At 33.1% G+C, this 22,550-nt stretch overlaps 1 protein-coding gene across 1 annotated transcript in view; it reads right to left on the reverse strand.

Annotated features, from left to right (window-relative positions):
- LOC118181355 (kin of IRRE-like protein 3) overlaps positions 1–22,550 on the reverse strand; it is an 832,813-nt gene that overhangs the window by 319,356 nt on the left and 490,907 nt on the right. The gene's annotated exons all lie outside the window — the stretch shown is intronic.

Raw genomic sequence — 22,550 nt, forward strand, 5'->3', positions numbered from 1 at the left:
AGAAACTCCAAGAGTATCAGAACATTATTATCGTACCGCGATATATCATCTGATAATTATAGTTATAATGAGCTTCGGCAATCCAATTCCAATACAATGAACATGACGTTTTTTTTACTTCATTATATGAAGTAAAGAAAGTATAGTAATCGCGAAAAATTTCGGGTAGCATATTTAAAAAAACATCCATTTTGACCGCTCTCGAATCCATCTGAGCGATATTTTTGCGTGATATATATTTGTACGGACAGAATAAAGGATATTGTTTCCCCAAAACGGATTGTAAAATGGATTTAAATTGGATTCAGAAGAGATTTTTTCGTGATGTCTGTACTTACGTATCTCCCATACCTCAAAAATTCGGAGAGCTCAGTTTTTTTTAAAATTCTTATATGTTTGTAAATTGAATTATCAGCAATTTAAAAGTTGTTTAAGTACTACTAAGCCTAACGAAGCCGCTGTTTGTTTACATTTGAAACTCTCAGTAGAATAGTGAATTAAGTCAGTTTCTGTACCAACTTCAGTGTTATTTTGCCGAGTGGTACCAAAAGTAAACTTTCAGTTTTGTGCACTGCAAAATCCGCTTACCTGCCCGCTGGCCGAATTGTCTGTTTTTGTGTAGAAGCTCTACTTTTAGTTGCAAAAAATGTTTTTAAAATGCATTTGATGCTTTATGTTTTCCTGTATTTTAAAATTTCTAATAAAGTTCAAAGTATTTTTGAATTGCCGCGAAAGGATAATTGAATTGATTGAATGTGAAATATATCTGTAATGAAACTCGAAGAAATAAGTTTAAATGAAATGCAGTCAAAATTGCGTATAATTAAATGGACCGTTTAAGGAAGTCACGTGGTGTCCTCATCAGATTTTTTACTTATAAAATCTGACGGTAGGCTCTCTCTTTTAGTTTAAAGAGCGTCTGGTGTTTAGAGAGTAGTATTACTAACGTAATTGTGAAGATGTTATAGAACAAATAAAACAAAAAAATGATTTTACACACACATACATTATAGCCGACAGTTTAATTACATATAATTATAACTGTAATACAACATTATAACTGGCTAGTAAAAAATAATGATAATATAATCTACAAATTGACAAAACGATTTTATATTATATATGGAGTTTATTCACGATAGGAATTTTATACGTTTACAATTGACAGCAGTATAAATGAAAGCTGAAACAGCAATATTTTATTAATTCGGTTTTATTCAATTAAGACATCAAAAAATGCTGAATAGTTTTCTTAATATATATAATGAACTAATACGCATTACCTTCAATTTTTCGTTTCGAATTATTTCAAATATTACATGGTTAAGTCAAGTAAGTGAATTTCATTTCAAAAATACAGATGAACAAAGCTTATTGTAAGTCGGGAAACTTCACCAGTTCGTAACATACTGCGCAAATTTAATCATCTGAGTTTGAAATTTCTCATAAATATACATATCTGTGTATATGAGTTGAGAAATTTCAATATACCATACTTACATATATGCATGAGCTGTAGGTCGATGTTATGTTGGATGGGTATGTTTGTATTCTCATATTCTTATTCTAGCTTTTCAGCACAGGATTTAGAAACTTCCGATATGTGGTATGAACACAATATGTGAATGCACATTTTTGTAAGTATAATGAATTATACTGAAATTCATTAATTTAATTCCTTGAAAAATATAATATAGCTTAAATTGTACCGCTTTTCATCTGTTCTTTTTTATGTGATATGTATCGCAGTTAAAACACTCTCAGAAATGTTATTAATGCATCACATATCTTTCTCCTCTCCATCTTCAAGGAGGAAAATTGATAAAAACAAGGGGAATAAATGAATATACACAGTATATGAAAGCTTCAGTTTTATAAGTATGCATTTAACGACGCTCAGAGAAACAAAACTGAGCAAAAAGGGATAATGACTTATTTCGTTTCATCTTATTTCAAAATTTTAATCTTTATATTACTTATTTTGTTGAAAAAATACGGCAGAAAGAAAACATAATCACTTCGCTGTAAATCTAAGAAAACAAATTGCATCAATTATTTCACATTTAATTGAAACAATAATTAATCACGAAGGAAATAATTTTCATCCTTTTAAAACTACATTAGCGATGCGTCGCACCATTAGAATGAAAGCGCATGAAGTGAATGATGTCATGTTTGCTTCCAATTAGTTTTGTTTATGGATTTGTAATTTATTGCCTTACTTATGTTTTAACTTTTACTTTTCTGTACATATTTATAGCTCTTTCTAACTGAACCCACATGATTCATGTTAACAGATGTTTAGTAAATTCGTAGATTATTTTGATATATTTCATACGACTAAAAAGTCCTAAAGAACTTATTATAGCTTCGTTTTGAAGTAGGTAACGCTAATAACCCTTTTCCAGTCGGAAATGGAGATAATGAATGACGCGAGGATAACTACGGTCTTTCAGAAAGTTTCATATTAAATCTGAAACACTAGTATTTTCCAAACCACAGGTTAGTTAATTCAATTTACCTGCGCATTACTGTTTACGCTAATGCTCTTCGAATTCAACATCCCGAAATCGACTTCATTTCGGCACTTACTCAACCGAGGAGTTTGTATGGCATCTGAAATCCGATCATGACCGACTAAAGGCATCTGCACTCGAAAGAACTGCTGGCAGAGCAGTTTTGATGGGCTAAATGACATCCCCAGCTCTAATCCCTAAAGCTTTCTTGGCCATTTAAAAGGATGATTTTGGCGGAAGTTTTGGACTTCGGTTCTTTTCGCTCCGTTAATCACAGGGAAGAAAAATGTGGGCTGAAAAGGAAAATATTAACGCCTATCTGTACTTTCTCTCCTTACTACGTATATTCCCTCAGAAATTCCTTCCTTGACATTGCTATTACAAAACAAATATTAAAGTTATTAAGTAATTAATTTTTTTCCAGCTAAACAACTATATTATTATTTATCACTTTGATATGTGTTCATAATTAAGATATTTCTGAACGTATATTTATAGGTCAAACATACGGTGTTAACATTTTCATTAATGAGAGTTTTTTTAATGAACATTAGATAGATACTAAATCTTATTTCATACTAATAGCTGTTACTTTTAGGATAATTTTGCCTGCAAATTTACCAATGTTCATTTAACATAATGTTCAATTTTCTTTTTTTATCATCTATTCTTTGTTTTTATATTTTTCTTTTCCTTTATGTATTCATATTGCATTAATATACACGCAAGTATTCCTATTTTTAGACTGTCTATCTGTCAGTTACATATATAGCTGTCTAGGAGCCTATGTACGATTTATTTATCTAAATATCAGTAAATTCTGTACATATGCAATGAGACTGTGCCATTACTTTAATAGTATGACTTGGTGAAACAGAGTTGTAGCGGATTGACGACGGCTTTCTGAATTATAGCTTGAAGAGACTTCTTTGCATAGTAAAAAAGATGACACTAGAAAGGTGACTTGGCGGTAAATTCCACACATAATTTATTCCTTGATAATGCACATCATCACTGTGGGTGCGCTATGCGGCCCCAATTTTGTACAGCTTACATTTCTTAAACAATAAAAAAAAAATGGGGGGGGGAGTAAACTATGCGTGGCTAGCGGCAATGCGACGGAGCGGATTGAAAAGCAGAATCTGAGCAAAGGAGAGGGAGTTGCAACTCAGTTACCATTTTATACCAAATTCCACTCAGATCACATGTCCAGATGTTGAGTTACGGTTTCATCGATAAGTGCGCATCAGAACTGCAGTGAGTTCAATTAAAAAAACTATTGCTCTTTTACTTTTAGAATGAAAACGGGAGTAAAAGGGCTATTATTAATTTATTATTTGAAAGATAGATATTTTATATTTTACATATAAATATATATATATATATATATATATGTACTATGTATCTATCTCTCTGTCGTCCAACCGGTATAGTGGTTAGCGTCGCTGACTGCCGTTCCCGGGTTCGAATCCCGGAGAAGGCATGGATGTTTGTAATTGTATAGAGTCCGTTCGGCATTTGGGCACTCAAAATATGCGGCTAGCAAAAAGTCTTCTCGAGAGGTTGGTGGTTGAGAAGGAGTGATGGGAGATTCTCGGACCCGCCCTCCCGGGGTGTTCTCCCCGGGGGGGGGGAGCTGAGCTAAATCGCACTGTCACCTGTAAGGTGCTAAAGGCTGTTGCCAACGGCAGAGGTATCTTGCGCTTCTTGTCACGAGGTATTTCGTGGCCTTGGGTCAGACAAGTGAGCATTAGTCAACAACAACATATGTCTCTCTATGTAAAGTGGACCTCGGTCAATGGGCCAACGTCCTATGGATTTCTTTCCCTCGAGAATAAATTATGTTTCTCGTTTGAAACGAATGGCGTGTAAGGACGCAAATTCATTAATTTCCTTTAAAAAAAGGGCATTTTTTAAAGAAAATAAACACTTCATTTATAATTTTGTTTGAAGAGAATACTTTAATTTTTTTCTTGAAAGGAGCCTCACAAAAAATTTCGCTCTTTTTTGAACTCTTGACAAGTAATGGGTGTGTATGGCTATAGGTTCAGAGTTATAAGGAGCTGGAAATTTGTGCATGGGCTTGGGAGTTCACAGAGGGTGAGAAACCACAACCAGAGCATATTATACAGGAAAATATCTATCATAGCAATCGAGCTTTCTAATTTGTGTAGCCGAGGATTTTAATTTTGTAACCTTAATGTGAAGTATATTTTAGACGAAAGAATTGATTATTTGTTAGAAAGAAGAGTAAAATTATTGAATTCATTAATAATAGACGAAATTATGTCGATGTTGGCAAGGCATTTGGATTTCGGCGACTTTATGACGTGCTGTGAATTCTTTATAGACATGAGGAGCAAAATGACTTTTATATATACTTGAAATAAGTGAGACTTCGCAATCACGAACAAATATCGAGAGTAAGAAGATCCAGTCTTTAAATCTGCATGCACGTCAGCGGGAAGAAACACTTTGGATAGACCTGAAGTAGGCGAGACCTCCGAGGTCAATAAATTGTATTGACAGTTAGAAGACTCAGTCTTTAACCACCATTACAATGACATATTCGTGGAGATTTACAAGAATGAATCCATTCATGTAAGTAACTTTGTAACCCGCATCATACTGCAGATCTAAATACTTTTCACTTACTTTTAGGAGGAAAGTACAAAATGCTGCTCGGTTAAAAGGTTAATAGCTTCATATTACATAATATAAAAATTTCAATTTACGTTGCAGCTGAATGCAGGGAAATATCGGTAGCAGATATACTTCAAATTGTATACTTAACAAAATATGCATATTTTACTAATTCGGCATATGTTCTACACATACAATATAAAATCTTAAATTTTGATTTAATAAAACCTTCATTACTATGCTGAAAGTTTTATCACACAGTCTCATCTTTCTAATCTTGAAGAAATTTGTAAAAGGAAGTAATTTGAAATCCATGAACATCATGAAATAAGGCCATAAAAGTCTAAAAACGTAGAAAAAATACACTCCAGATGTGCAAAAATCAATATCTTGCAGTTACCTGGGATAGAATAAATGAAACGTTGTGGTGGATATTGAAGCTTATCTTAAAATGCCACATCTTCAAAATTCAGTTTTTGTTTTTATCTAAAATACAATAAAAGCTATCTGAGTAAATATGGTGGAGGCGTTTCATATAAAAACATCTTTTAACTTCGGTGAGAGCATTTATAAGCAGTCACAGCAAAGCAAAAACTTTATGCCCGGGAATATTTATATTCTCCACTTTAAATCACTAATACGTAAATTTAGGCAAAATCATTCATTCGAAATTCACTTAACCAGATATGGGAGTAGTTTTAAATAGAAGAAAATAGAAGTATTGAATTAATTAAGCGCAATATATTCGATTTGCATCAATAACCTATATCATAATAAATTAACAATTCCCTTGTAAAAATTAGCGCAAATAAAGATAAAAATTATTGTTTATGAAGAACAAAAGTATGATGTATATTGATTCCAGTTTATACTTTTCCCATCCTTCTTGTGTTTATTATCACAGTGTACAAAATTATCTTTCTCATAATAACAACCTAAGTTAGTTGAGAGGCCTAAAGTCAATTCCCGCACACTGCACCCCAACAGTGTGGCCCGCCACTCAAAACCTAATCGTTTGCGTATCTTTGTCCTCTACGCTATTGCAACAGTATCGTCCTCAGTGTTGGAATGGACTAAATGACCGATATGTTCGGTTTTATTTTCCAATTTATTCAGCATGTACCCGGCAGAAAAAAAAGAAGAACATCTATATTTAATAAAAAATAATAACTTCCTTATAGTGGTTCAGATTCACAGCCTAGAAAGTCACTTGCATGCTTATTACATAAAGATAGCGTTCAGCTAGTATTTACAATCACAGAATTACAGTATTTACAAACAAAGCTTAAATAAACTTGCAGGGAAATGTCTGCCTGATTTTTTCCCTATCATCAGTTAACGAAACGGAAAAAATTACAAGATGAGGTTTAAACCCTTTAGTCAAATTACAATGACTGGAGCTCAAAAAACACGTGATAAAGGCATGAGAATAGCGGATGCCCATTTGAGAAATAGTAAGGTTTAGCCTACTTTTGCTTATGATCAATCAGTCCTAATTGTACATCTTCATGAGCAATCTGATATTTAATTTCTTATTGCAATGCTATTACTCACAGCTTCTTAAGTGCTCTTACATGTAATTGTTTTGAATTCAAATCTTCTGTTATGCTGAAATGATGTAAGGAATAAGGAAATTGTAATTATATTGCATTTATTTAATTCAAATGAAAATGAGACAGATGATGAGAAAATGTACAAGAATAAATTTTCCACAGTAAATTGGTAAAACGTGATACGTGAAAGGGTACTATTACATTATTGGAACCGGTTTCAGAAATGCAAGTATGTATGGATGGATGTTTTCATGTTTTTAAATGTATATATGTACATACACGCACATACTGACATACATACGTGTATACGTAGATACATTTTTAAATCCGGTCCTGATAAAGAGAGTACCCGTAGAAGTTAAGAATATATATTAACTAATATACATAATACCAAACAGTGCCAGATTTACGTATAAGCTGCAGAAGCTATAGCGTAGGACCCCACTTTCTTGGGGCCACCTTTAAAAGTTGTACTATATCCTATATTAAAAAGAAAAATATCTCATATCCATCATAAAGGGCCCCAAATCTCAAATAGCTTAGGATGTCAACAAATTTAAATCCGTCAATGATACCAAACAAAGAAATCATAAATCTCTTGTTTTGCTCTTAAGGTCTGATAAATAAATTTAGGGGCATCCTTTAAACTTATTTTCGGACAATTATTTTCTTAAAGAACCGATTTCATGCAAAAATATAGAATTAAAATCCAGTAGAAATTTTCAGTCATGTATATGTAAATGCATGATTATTATCATTATTTTTATTTTATTACTTTATTTTTTCTGATTTATTTATCTTTCAAATATTGAATATATTAAATAAATTGAAAGCAGTTCAGGGCAAGGCGCACATGTCACGCCAAAGAGGCGAAAAGCGGCTGCTTGCTACAAAAATTCCAGTCTCAAGTCATCACAGTTGTCTGGATGTAAGAGGGGAGAATGGAAGAATTCTGTAGGTAGGAAACAGAACAAATTGCGAAACTACTAATATTTCTCGATAGGAGGATATAATATAACATTATGTTTATTAATTACTAAACATTTTGTGGTATAAATACCATCGAATATAGTTTACTCATATGATGACAACAAGTTCTTGAGTTAGCAGCATTAAGTTACATCATACGACAACTGAAAATTTAAGAAGAGCGCATTGGAGAAAAATTAATCATAAGCATGGTACTCTTTGGCACAAAATGGGGACCTATCAAGTTAAAAATAATATTTCAAGGACTGATATTTTTTAAACTTACTATTTTATTACGTGTATTCAGACATTATATATGCATTCGATTGAAGGTTACATATATCGCAGGCAACTTTGAAAAATTATGATTAATAATTACCTGATTATACCATATATCTTCCATGTGAAACTGAATTAGATATGAAAAATGAAACTAGGAAATGTAACTAACGTTGAAAATCTGAATTTCTAAAAATGTGGAATCAAGTTATAAAGAGAAACTAGCTACTGTTGTTAAATTTTTTGTATCAGGAATCAGTGAAATAATATATGAAAATAGTGATGTCAGAAACAACAGCTAAATCAACGTGAACCAAATCATTTCTGTACTCAATGTGTGCAAACACAATCCCTTTCAGCTAAACCATAATGCCAAAATTCCCTAACAGTTATTTTTATTATTGCTACCCTGGAAATTTTGTATTTATTCGCTGTGTGAAAAACTATTGGACTTTTAACTATTCCCTGCTTTATTTTTACTGTGGATTTCTGAAGCTCGGGCGACTTTGCTCTAGCTCTCTAGCTTGGATATTGTTATACTTCTAGTGAAAACAGGTAAAACGTTTGTGAACGAGAAAGCGACAATTAAACATAAATTATTACTTTTGTCATGTTTTTTGGCGCCCATCTGGTGCTATAACCTCCTTTTTATGACCTATCTGTTTCTCGCTATGTATCGCTAATGAAGAAAGTGATAAAAAATTAGTTCATGTTTTGGTAAAATTTCTAGAATGTTTTTGATTTGACTGATTAGTGGCCCAAAAAAGTTTGTCTCAAGTAATGAAACTTTTTTGTAACGTCTTATCTATATTATTAATATTTTAATGTTTTCAAATGGTAATGCGTGATAACGGAATTCATAACTAAGAAATTATTATTCGATTCTATAATAAGAAGCGTTAACTTGAAATAATACCATTTTTTATTTCATAATGGCAATTATCTACAAAAGAAACAACAGATCTACCAACAAGAAGTAAATACTGCTTTTTCACTATATGCTAATCATAGAACAGTTTTCTTTATAAAAACATTATTTTATCAGAGAGAGGAAGATTTTACTGAAAGTATTTACCATGCAACGTACTCAAAATATTATCCCAAACAAATTGAAGTCAAAATTTCATGTTAAATCCAATATTAATATCAAAATGCCAAGGAATGCGAAACCATAATTAATTTTTATACTTGATGTGTAGGCATAACTTATACTTGATAACTTGATGTACATTAAAGGCATAACTTATAATAAAATAATGGCACTTCGTTAAATCACAAACGTGCACAATAGGTTCTTATCTAGTTTGCAGTTATATATCTAGTTAAAATATTTATCAGAAATGAATAATTACAAAAAAAAAAAAAAAAAAAAAAAAAAGAGACGAGTTTTTGAAGATCTTTCCTCAGAATATTCCTTTTCTATAAAATTTGCTGTAAAACATAACATTTAAGTATGCCCGCGCTTAAGATGAAAATAAAAGCAATATTTATTCTTCAGAACTGAAAAGTACACCTGAACCGGAAACGAATTGGGAAAATAAAACTAGAAAACTTGGAAAGAAATAGCACATCTCTGGAGTCGTTGGATACCAATTCAATTGATTATTCTAATGAATATAACTGTATTTGCTACATCTCGATTTAATACATCATTTGTCCGTTTTTCATTCGAATGTTTTGCCATAGTTCAAGTCCACGCCAGCCCCCCCTTGCTTCCAAAGGTTTTTCTGCAGGTTTCTACAGAATACAGGTATTTGAAATACGATGAATTATATTTAAATTCTCTATCATAGAATTATTATGGAGTAAAAATGAAATATATTTTTATGTTTTCGAAATAATTTATTTCACTTATTCAATCACACAACCCCTTTATTCAATCACACAGAAAGATATCCATCTATGTCATCATTCCATGCATTATTAATACCATTGATACCATATCAATACATACATCTGTAATCATTTCCTACATTATTAATACCATTGATACCATATCAATAAATAAAATATTAATACCATTAATACCATATCAATATATACATCGATAACTCCTAGTATTCGGTACTGCCTTGGCGCGAGTTTGAAAATTGTCGTCAACACCAAAAAGGCGTGTTTACTGTTCAACATACTATAACCAAAAAAAGTCAGCAAATACCGTAAGCTAGGATTAAACCTTAAAGGTAAAGCAAAAGTTTCTGAAAAATAATTTATAAAAGAAAATCAATATTTCTCTGAGCTTGGAAACATCTCTTGAAACACACTTGAAACACTAGTTTAATTTATTAGACGGTATTTGACTGCAACTAGAATAGTACCCATGAAACTGCGTGAAGAAAAATATGATGTTCTGCAGTTTTGTCAGAGCATTTATCAAGAAAACTTACTCAGTTTCTTTCAAGAGTCAACCCTCTTTGTCTGCTACATCTCTTACATAAGAAATAAGAGACATTTTCAGGCAAGAACTTTACATGTAAGGTATGTTGTATATATTACCGATCCAAAGCACTGAAAGAAAACCCATTTATGTACAGATTCGTTTAGTAAATACATTCCAACTGCAAAAAATGAATCCATATTGAGATGATGGCACGTATATTTTATCTGCACGCATCCGTTTTCCTAGGTTCGCGTAGTATATGACATGATCAAATGGCTTGCTGGAAAGGCTATAAAAAACAAACATCAAACCCCCGCAGTTTTATAGCAGCAGCATTTGTGCGTAAAATAAATAGGTAGTGTAAACGAAGAAGTTACTCACTTGCGTGACCTTCACGTGACTGATTACTTAAAGGATTTTAATTTGAGTAAAAACAGGAAATGGGATTAAAATTCAAATTTGATTTTGTACTAATGCAGAAACTTCAAATAAAGTTCCAAAATTTTTAGCATTTGCTATGTGCTATATCCTTGAGACAGGGATCCTCGCCATACCTTTAGACGACTTGAACAAAAAGCTTCATTTATATTTTCAAAATTAACACTACATTATGCAGTGGTTCGTTTTTTCCAAATTGGTTACGAAAATTCCTTAGTTTATTTTCATGGTATTTCAATATTTGCAATGCATTTTAAGAACAAAACTAATATATATATGTATGAAAGTTTTCATGAATTTCGTTTTAAATTAACTGCGCTGGTCATCAAATGTCACTGGTCAATTTGAAAAAGAAAATTTCGAAAAACGCATAGCTAATGAACATCCAGTGTATAGAGCGGTTATAAAATAACTTGGCCGACTAATGAGAATCCCTGGAGCACTGGAAATCTATCCATCCATTGCAACTTTTGCAGGAACATTTAGGATGTATTGTGGTGATGGGCCAAATGTTATGGCAAAGGTTATGTTTGCTATATAAGATAAAATTTCCAAGATTAATTGCTTAATAAAGGTTATTGAATGTGTCCAATAAGCAAGTGAAATCCAATTAAAATCTAAATCTGTTGCGTTGTGCCGTTAGAGAAGGCATTAAACTTTTAAAAGCAGGGAAGAAATTGAATCTCAGAAATAAAATCCTGAAGCTAAATCCTTTCCTTGATACAGAAGAAATTCTCAGAGTCGGTGGTAGAATGAGAAATTCGAATCTTTTGGAAAACAGAAAGTATTCAATCATTCTTCCTAACAAACATCAGGTTACTGAATTGATCATCAGACACTTTCACGAAGTGAACTAACATGGAGAAGCTACATTGTCAGCTCTATGACAAAACTATTGAATCCTTAACGGCCGAGAAATTGTAAGGAAAATAATTTGGAAATGTATAAAGTGTTTTAGAAACAACTACTGCCAGTCAGATAATGACCGATCTCCCGGCTTCTCGTGTAGTGCCGGATAGGGCATTCTCGAACAAAGGTCTCGATTTTGCAGGTCCATTCCTGATTAAGAATAGAAAGGGAAGAGGTGGAAAGACACATAAATGCTACGTTTGTATTTAGACATGCTTCACCACAAAAACCATTCATCTAGAAGCAGTCAGCGATCTAGCAGGGGCATTTATAGCGTCTCTCAAATGATTTGACAGACATCGGAAAACACAAGAAAATCTTTTCAGACAGAGGAAGCAACTTTGTTGGCTCTGAACATGAGTTGAAGAGATACTTGACTAAACTTTATTCAGACGAAGCATTTCAAAACTACCTGACTAATGAAAATGTTCAGTGGACCTTCAATCCTCCTGCAGCGCCTCACTTTGGCGGCCTCTGGGAGGCTGTTGTTAAGTAAATGAAGAAAATGAAGATTCTCTTAAAGAGGACTGTTGGAACACAGATTTTAACTTACGAATAATTCTACACTCTAATTACTCAAGTTGATGCATGTTTGAATTCCAGGCTAGTAGTTTCTATCTCCTCTGATTCTGAAGACTTTAGTTCCTTAGTACCTGAACATTTCCTAATTGGAACTACTTTAACAGCAATTCCTGGGCCTTATCTTACTAATAATGGATTAACTCCTGCTGAAAGATGGAAATTGACTCAACAAAATTTCCTGAGCTTCTGGCAACGCTGGTCTAACGACTACCTATCCCAGTCTCAAGGATGTACCACATGGTTGGAGGATAAACCAAATTTAACCATCAATGACTTAGTCTAAATAAAAGATGACAATGTGCCTCCTCCTTGGACGAATAGGGTGCCGATGGAAAAGTTCGTGTCGTGAAACTAAAAACTTTATCGGGCGAAATGAAGCGTCCTATACATAAACTTTCCTTGCTACCATTAAATGACTAAGACTTTAAAATTATGTATTCATTTTTTTTTGTTTTACTATTATTAATCCAGTATTGTGTTTCAGATTTAGAACATGGGTAACTACAGATTTACGGTAATTCAGCAGTTTCATATTAATTTAACTGTTTGTCTTGCACTCTGGAGAATTGTAAGTATCTTTTACTTGTAATTTCTTGTACTAAATTTAGTACTATTATCTGAATTTAAATTTGTTTATATGTGCTTGTTATTCTACATGATTTCATTAGTGAACATTTTGATATACTTGTTTAAATCTAAATTAAAAGGTTTGATATTAATGTTATGATGAACCAATTGTTAATCGAGGCAGAGTGTGTTCTGCTTTTAATAGATTAATAGATGGCGCTATCATCGCGCCAAAAGTGTATGAGTTAATTCTTGTAACTCAACGTATTAAGAAGTGTATATACAAGCGTCGAAAGGACTAAACTCCTGTAGCCCCACTCTTGAGTATGTATCTATATAGTGCTGTGTATTGTGTTTAACATCGTAATAAATGTTGTGTGCGAACTTTGCTCAACCCTTGGAATAACGTACCGACCACATATAGTCAGCACCCTGTAACCACACCTCTAGATTCTTGAAGCTAATGCATATGACCGCTCACCATGTTTCACAATGTTACAACACTCTGCATCATGGTTCTAATTCTTTATGTTTTGGCGGTGTGTGTAAAAAAAAACTGAAAACATATTGTTAAATAGGAGACATTTTGAAATTGACACGGCGTGGCCGTGAGAAGAAAAACGAAGTCGAGCAAAAAAATGAAAACGCAATTAAAGGTGGACTATACCTTCGTGTATCGGCAGGAATTATCTGTACTTGCTTCTTGATGCTTTTTTAATTCTCAGTATATGACACTACATCAATTTTCGGTGAAATCAAAATTTCATGCTTGCTTTATATTTGCCTTTAGTTATCACTAAAGCTCATCTTTCGACCAAATAACAAAATATCAAGTTAATTCTAGTTAAACCGCTTTCATCAGTTCAAAATATTATTGCTATAACTCATTTGTATTTTTAAAGACTAAGCTTCGTAAAAACCAACAGAATAGTTAAACTGTTTTGCATCACTTGTATACATTTTCCGACTGCTGTTAATTTATGAAAATGATTTTTAAGAAAGTGCGAAAATCGACAAATTTATGCAAACATATTCGGAGCTATAATTCCAGATTACATATTAATGAAAACGGCGTAAAAATAGTTTTGCGAAGCTATTAAATTTGATTATAGTGTTAGTGTTTTTAAACCTCCTTAAACTCATAGTTAGCACAATGTTAAGAAAAATATTTTTCAGTAGATATTTAATATTGTTACTGGCAAAAACTTACTTGAAAGCACTGCCAAAAGTATTATTTACAACTAAAGAAAAAAAAAAAAAAAAAAAAAAAACGATTTATCTAATGAATTACATGCACTTGAATAAAAGTTATTTTTAGCAATGTCTTTCTTCAACAGATTATTGAGTTAGCAAGCAGTGCTTCTATTTTACGGTAAACTGGCATAAAGCGCTGCCATCAAAGAATATAAAGACAGTAAGCATTATTCTTTTTTCTTACGTATTTATAATCTTAAGAGCAGATGGCTTTTAAATCTTGTAAGATGTCTTGTATGTTGGTTAACCTGTTATTGTGATTTAAGTCCTTACTATTAACTTATTACCATCTTCTTCAAAAGAATGTAAATTAGGTTTCTGCGTATTTAAGGTGAAGATGAGGTTTAAAGGTGAAGACTATCTTTAGCTTTAGAGCTTCTGGCAACCGCGTCTTGTTAATATTCTTGCCAGCTCTGCTTGAAAGTTAAATTCTAGCTTAGCATTTCGCTAGACGATGTTTTAAAATTTATGCCGATAAAAGGTGTTTGAGACAGTTTAAATTAGTTTACTTTATGTGTAGACTTAGACTACGTTTTTACATTTGAACTTTTTTACGTAATTTCAAATGTTTCAGACGTAGTGGAAGTTTTGTCTGTAGTGCAACTTGTGCCTATTATGGTTCATTTAAGATTAAATAAAAATGTTATTCTAACCTTGTTGAGGATTTTATGAGTTGTTTAAGACGTATCGATAATTCGCTATTAACCTAGTAAGACAAGAACGAGTCTATCTTCTAGTTATCATAAAAATTCTACAATATAAATACTTTATTACCGGTATGAAACAGGAAAAGAGGTGCATTAAAATTTAGTAACAAGAGAATTTAATTTTTAATTCCAATTTAATTATTATAAGAGAAATTAATCTTGAAGGTATAAGAAAAAAAATAATTTAAAAATGAAATTCTATTTCCAGGAAAATATATATTATAATATTCTGCGAGTTCAATTTTGTACGAAATGAATAACTGCAAGGAAAGAGGAAAGAAAAGAGAAAAATGTAAATGATTTAAATACTGTTACAAATTTTGTACTTAGGTAACATTTTTAGTAGAAGTATAAGTCAAATTGTTATATTTCTTACGTAACATGAAAAATCTAAAGAGAAGCTATGCCGGAAAAGTAAGAACACAGCGGCAAGTGCATTTAACTTTGAGTATCTCTGTAATTTGGCGAGAAACAGCCAAAACTCACAAAATTTGGCGGCATTTTGGTCCGGTCCCTGTATTACCTAATATGTATTGAAATTGAATAAATGTAATTAGCCACTATGTTAGCTGAAACCGTAATTCCATCCTCGTATTGCTTTCCACTAATTTCGAGAAGAAGAAAGTACTAGAATTATCTCGGCGGCCGGTTGAAAACTATTTAAGGCCGAAGAGAGAGCATCTGCTTTCAGTTGCTTAGTTATTGTTGTTGCGAGTTGTCAGTTCCGCGTGAACTCAGATATACCAATGAGCTTTGTCTTTAGACTCGCTTTGCATTGATTTGTGTTTAACGTTCTTAGTAGTTTAATTTGTAACTTGTACTTTGTGATACTGTGAACACCTGCACGAGTATTTCTGAAGAAAATTCAGGAACTTTGAAGTGTTTCTGTTGATAAATTAAATTTTATTAACCTATCAGTAGACTTGTACGCATTGAATCGATTACGAACCCGTACGCACGCAATAATATTTTTTTATTCTTATTTTCTGACTGAAAATTCGTAAAGCTTTACTTAGTAGCTTCAGAAATTTTATTTTGCATTTCTTTTCGAAAATCGGATTTTATACTAATAACTGCAGCCTGGCAGTTGTACTTAAACGTTTTAATTTCTAAATGTAACGAAAACGCATAGTTGAAAAGGATAATTAGAATAATTTGTTACACGTAGAGATTAATAGCAAACAAGAATAGAATTACTCTCCTTTACTCTAAGGCAAAATAAATTCTAATATTCTCCATAAATATTGTTAATATTTCTTGTTCTTAAAGTACTTCAAACTTCCTTGCTAAAAATTTAATTAATTTTTGTGTAGCGGGAATTGTGCCAAAGCACGTTTCATTCATTCTACATCACCCCATTCTGAATCCAAATTCTGTGCATATTGATTTTTATGTATGTGTGTTTTGCATAAATATATTGACTTTTCTGAATTTTGCCTATGTATGTAAGTATGCGTAAATATCATAATATTTTCACAACTCTTTGACACATTTTTTTAAAAAAATAATAACGAGAGGATTGTTTTATGCAGTTTTATTTATGCAGGTAATAAAGTTCAGTCAAACTAACTATACAAAATAAGCAGTTTAATGGTTGTATAAAAACAGGAATCCACAGTTTAAAAACATAGCGCATTATAAGCGCAAACTAATGTATTATATTGTAATAATGCAATAAATATAAGGATCTAGCGAGGAAGCCAGCCAGATGATCGGGCTATGGCCGAAGCAATATTTATAAAAATTCATGTACTGAAAAACAGAAAATAAAAAGAACTAATAATTTAATGTGATGCGTACAAAGTTGCTAGCTGTGATGAAAACAAAATGTATGAGTTCTATGTGCACTGAAAAGAAAGTAGAAAGTGCATAAAAACATTTCAGTATGAATGGAATCAGTTCATTCTTCCCAAGCAACAAACAATTCGTAAATAATTTTTTGTTGCAAACCAGGAAACAAAAACTTTGGAAACTTCAGGTTAATACGTATAGGTAGGATGTCATGGTTTAAATTTAATGTAACATAACACCTTTTTCTGAACATCAATAAGAGAATTAACATGATCATAACATACCATATTAATTACGTTAATATGAAACAAAAAAGTTGCTAACAGCAGCTATTTATTTAAAATGCTAACGTTAACAAAACATTTTCGACGTACAACGACGTCACATGAAATCACGTGCTTTCCTCAACGTCAGAACACGACATTTTAAAATAATAATACCAGCGGGCAAGCTCGCCAGCCTAGCGGGCTGAAGCCCGCTTTCGTTGGCCTTTATTCGAAAATTGGACCGAACTACCAGTGTTTAGCGCCCGCTTTATTCACGTATGCATCCACAATTTCTATACAGTAGATTATTAGCAGTAACAGATTTATGTGCATTGTTTCTCTTGAAGTTTACCACGGGCTGCGCCCGCTTTATTCACTTACGCATCCACAAGATACTGCATACACATTGGACATGCGGAAAATCGTGAAAACAGCCATCCAGCCAGCCCGTTCACCGGGATTCGAAAGTTGGACCGAACTACCAGTATTCAGCGATTTTATTAATGCTGCGCTCACTTTATTCCCGTGTGATTCCACAAAATACTGCATACACGTCACACATGTGAAAAATCACGAACATATATTTAATGTTTGTCAATGTTATTTTTATTTCATATTTTGTAAAACTTACAAATTTTTTATCAACAAATTCTACATACGATTTGAAAGCGAGCAGTGGCAACACTTTTCAAAATAAAACAGATTTTTTATCTGCAGCGTGCGAGACTGTCGCAACTCGGAAAACGAGTGTGAAAATTAGCGTTTTCAAAGTTTTATTTACTAATATGTCGGCTGATTAAAGTCGTACCAAGTTGAGAATGGTTGAGATGGCTTCCCACTAATTTTTTGCTTTACAGGCGTACTTCTCTTGAAACTCTACTCCCCACCGTTCTGGAGGAGATGATGCCACAAGAAAAAAGAAAAAAACAGACGGAAGTTCTGAGATATATTAATTTAAAATATCTGGCTTTTAATCTTTTTTTACGGTTTTTATTTCGCATTCAAGAAATAGGCAAAATCTCAGCCTACCATTATGTAAAATTTTATTGCTTTTGAATGTGGTCTGACATAGATCCCTCTTTAAGTTAGGTAACTTAATTCAAAAGAAGGATAACTAACAACCTTTCAGTCACAATAAATAGTCACATAAACCTCAGTGTTTTTTCAGTGCATTAACGAATGTTGATATTTTCAGCTCCGAAGTGAAATTCTATCATATCATTCGCACTGTCATGCTATTAACGAACTTAATCCATTTGATTAACATCATCCATTATGCAACCATTGTGCAAATGACGCTTCGAAAGAAATATCTCAACTAATACTTAATCACCTAGGTACACGTCCATTCATTTTTCTTCTGCCTCATAGTTTACACTGAGTTTCAAGGCCTCTCAAAGGAACTCATTGTTTAAAGATATTTTGCAAAATAAACCTGAAGCTCTCATCTTTTGAGAAAATGTTTTTATATTCTCACAACTAGGTAAAGACAATGAGAATCAACAATAATGGAGGCCTCTTTTCTCTGAAGATGTTTACGCTGCATCCAATAGAGAAATTATTTTGTGTGTATATTGTTCAGATGTTTCAGAGCCACTTTCATGGTTATTTGTTTAGTGAACTAATTCTCTGCTTACAAAGATTACCATTTTTTTTTTCAGAAATTACAATTTTGTTTTTCAAATTAGGAGTAACATTTTTAAAACAATACAAAAGCAAGTTTCTTTCCTGTCTTTGTTCATAGCTATTATACTTATCAAATATAAAATGAAGATATATAAATAAATTCCTTTTTTTTTTTTTTCTTTACATTTAGTTCCTGTGCTAGACATTTTCATCTATATAACTTGGAAGATATTTTAAGAAATTCAACAAAGACTTGAGAAAAGTTAGTGAAATTTTAGGAAACATTCAGTTCTGATCAAAGATTTATTCATAATTATAGTCGCATGCTATTAAATATAGGGAAAAATAAAATTACATCCAGGTAAAACAGAAGTTGTATCCAGTGGAAAATCGATTACGTGCCAGACGTCTCAGTTATTTAAATTCTGGATCTCGTGTATTTCTACTCTTAGGTATTAACTACTTGAGGTGTTGCAAATATATACGAGGGTTGGAACTTTAATAGTGGCAACTATTTATTTACATGGAATACAAAAGTGATTCATGTCACCATGTTTTACAGTCCTTCAATATAGTCGCCAGCATTGTGTACAACCCGTTTCCAACGATGTGGAAGTCGCAGAATACCTGTAGCAGTGCCTGTTTTGTTGATAGTTTGAATGGACCGGTCTACTGCCGCAAGAATCTCGGGAACAGTTTGGAAGCGAGTGCCACGAAGTGGTTTCTTCATCTTAGGAATTAAGTCATAGACACAAGGGCTTAGATCTGGGGAGTATGGTGGATGGTAAAGCACTTCCCAGCCCCATCGCTTGAACAAATCAGTCACAACTTGCGCTGCATGCGGCCGAGTATTGTCATGCAAAATGAGAGGAGTGTTCTGCAGAAAGTGTCGCCGTTTTTTTTCTCAAAGTTGGTCGGAGATTGTGCTTCAAAAATGAGCAGTAACACTGCGCAGTGACGGTCTGCTGTGGGGAACGGTATGCGTTAGGATGACACCACCACAGTCGTACACGAGAATCACCATAACTTTCACATTGCTGGGGATCTGACGAAATTTCGAACGTCATGGTGACCCGTGATGACGTAATTCGTTTGATTGGCGTTTCAGTTCTGGCTGGTACAATCGGGCCCAAGTCTCATCCAGCGTAATGATACGGCGTAAAAAAGCATTTCTTTCGCGCTCATAGCGCTCCAGGTGGGTTCGGGCAGCATCGTATCGTAGCCATTTCTGCATTTCCGTCAATTGATGTGGAACCCATCGTGAAGCAATTTTTCTCATGGACAGGCGTTCCTTCAGAATGTGCAGGACAGTCGTATGCGCTAATCCTGTTTGTCCGGCCAGCTGATAAATCGTTTGGCGGCGATCACTATCCATTAGTGCGGCAACAGCTTGCACGTCTGCATCGCTGACACTCGGACGACCAGGCCGCAGCATGTCTGCCACGTTTTGGCGTCTTTCATTGAATGCTTTCACCCATCTTGCTACGGTTCTGTAAGGCAATGCAGATTCCCCGCAAGCCTCTTGAAGCCCTTGATGACACTGTCGTGCTGTACGATCTCTGGCACATTCAATTTTATCCAAAATTGTTGTTCTTGTTTTGAAAACATCCTGACAACACTTACTTTAGACCGCGGGCTAATACAAGGATTCGTTCTTCACGTCACTCCGCATGCGCGTGACGTAGGCAGGACGAGTCTTTTTGCTGAGAGGTAATGTAGGTATGTAGTTTACGTGTGGTATACGCGATATTCTTTGGTTTTGTTGCGTAGCGTTTTTTGAGCTGTGTTGCCACTATTAAAGTTGCAACCCTCGTATAATATATTCAGGAGCAGGAATTTTGATGGCGTAAAAGTGTTGATCCATAGTGACTAGGAAATTGGAGGCGAAGGCAGATTAAATCTTCAGTTTAATTTTCAGCAACATGTTGCGTCTACACTCAAGTCGGCATATTAAATGTGCCTGTTCCAGAAGGCTTACATTTTTGATCGATTTGCAACAAAAAGAAGAAGCAGACAGACTGCAGTCCAGCTAAGGCAAAGCGTAGAAAAGAAAGTGCGTAATGTTCAGGATGAAATCTTAAGTCAAACTGAGTTAGTTTTGGCTCTCAAAACATTTTGATTGCATAGTTAATATTGCTGTAAACTTATTATTGGCTGCTTGAGTTTTAGTTCAATTTACATCACCAGAATTACCTGAGAGTCATATGACATAGATTTTTCTCGAAATGACGCAGTGCAAATGCAAATAGGTGTTGCTATTTTTAGAATGGAGAATGGAAATTAATTTACGCTGCTAATTTAATCTTTTAAATATTCTTTATTTTTCTTACATATTCCCGCCCCTCAAGAAGAAAATGGCGCAGGGACAGAGAAACATTTTTAAAGAAAAGGCGTTAATGCACTAGCAAATGAAATAAAACATTAAATCCTAAAATTTTGATCCTGTAAAGTATAATTTATAAATATCAATTTTTTTAAATAAATTTTTCAATTTTAGAGTCCTATTGAATTTTTCAGCATTTCAGTCCAAAAGTCTGCTTGTTTGAGAGCTCAAATAGTCATAATTCTTCAGGTAAGGTTCTTGTTATCATAGAATATCACAGAATGAAACTTTTACATAATCATTACTTATAATTAAATGTAATGCACATAAATATTTATGATACTAATTTCCATAATGACAAATTATATCCTAACACCATAAATATAATAGAAGTAACAGTTTCAGAAATTATGGTTTCACCGTTATTATCTTTAATTTACAATTCCTGATTTTACCAAACTGGAAGGCCTCGCAATGCTTCGAAATAAACATATCCATCAATAGGGCTGTCCTCTTGAGCTAACCAGTGTGTTCTTTGCATTGGTGACCCGGGGTGCCTAGGCAGTTACTTTAAAAGGCCTCCGTTCCTTGCGTAAGGTAACTGGCCTTTGAGAACTGCACTAATACATTCCACAATAAAAAAAGTATAATAATATGAAAAAATTACACACACTCATAAAATGAGAGCCTTCAGAGGATAAAAGGAACAACTGTAGAGAAGTAATTATAAGCCTCTGTTTAGGAACCAGTACTCCCTCAACATACTCTATACTTAACCTTTAAGAGACGGGGCAGTTTGGAGAGGTTTCACTTAAAAAGACGGGAAATCAAAATGCATTTCTACCCCCTTTTAGCCTGCCATTGTAAATGGAATCTAGTACTCTTTTGCAACTTTTCCTGTAGGTCGCCTTTGTTAATTTTCAGATAAGGGATTAGGGAATAATATAAAAGAATTTGTTGAATTTGTTCTTTTTTCTGCTGTTTCTTTTCCCTAAAGTAGGGAAACAAATTATAATGAGATTTTGTAGCTAAATAATTGTCCTATGTTGGAATATTAACTTTTGACATTGCGTTCATAATGAAAATACGCCTTAGCAGCAAATGCACGCCTATAATGTTTCTAGTTTATTCCGTTTTTATTTGTTTCATAACTGAATTTAGTTTAGAATTTCATGTATTAATTAACATTTTTAATTTATGCTCGAAAATGATGTTTAACTATTTGTTTCTCGTATAAATCGGCAGTTCGCTTTTATTTGTTTCCAAGCATTATGTAACAGCTTATATTTATATATCAAACAAATCCCGTTGTATTTTTCTTATATTCGTTTAATTTACCTTTTTCATTAGTATTCTTTCTTATTCAGTTTAATTTATTGATTCCCCCCCCCCATTGTATCGTAAGTTATTTCATCTTTAAACTACATTATTGTTCATTGTTCTTTTTTGCAGTTTTGTGATAAAAGCTTTTTTTTCCTTCAGCATTTTTTTTTTTTTGAAATTATTTTCCTTTACTTTAAAAACAGATTGTATTGATTATATTTTCATTGCATTGCACTCCATTGCATTTTGCATGTTTCAAACAGCAATATTAAATAAATAAGACACAATAAAAATTATTTTTGTTGTTTGACTTCTGAATTAGCAATACAAAAATTATAAAAAGAGGAAATATAAAGAAAAAAATACATTTTTAATGACACTGAAAAGTTGGTGAAATTATTACTAATGTCAAATTGCTAAGATT

Source organism: Stegodyphus dumicola, chromosome 3 (genome assembly GCF_044657685.1).
Source record: "Stegodyphus dumicola isolate Sdum_Otavi_A_Nest chromosome 3, ASM4465768v1".
In the NCBI taxonomy this organism is placed as follows: domain Eukaryota; kingdom Metazoa; phylum Arthropoda; class Arachnida; order Araneae; family Eresidae; genus Stegodyphus; species Stegodyphus dumicola.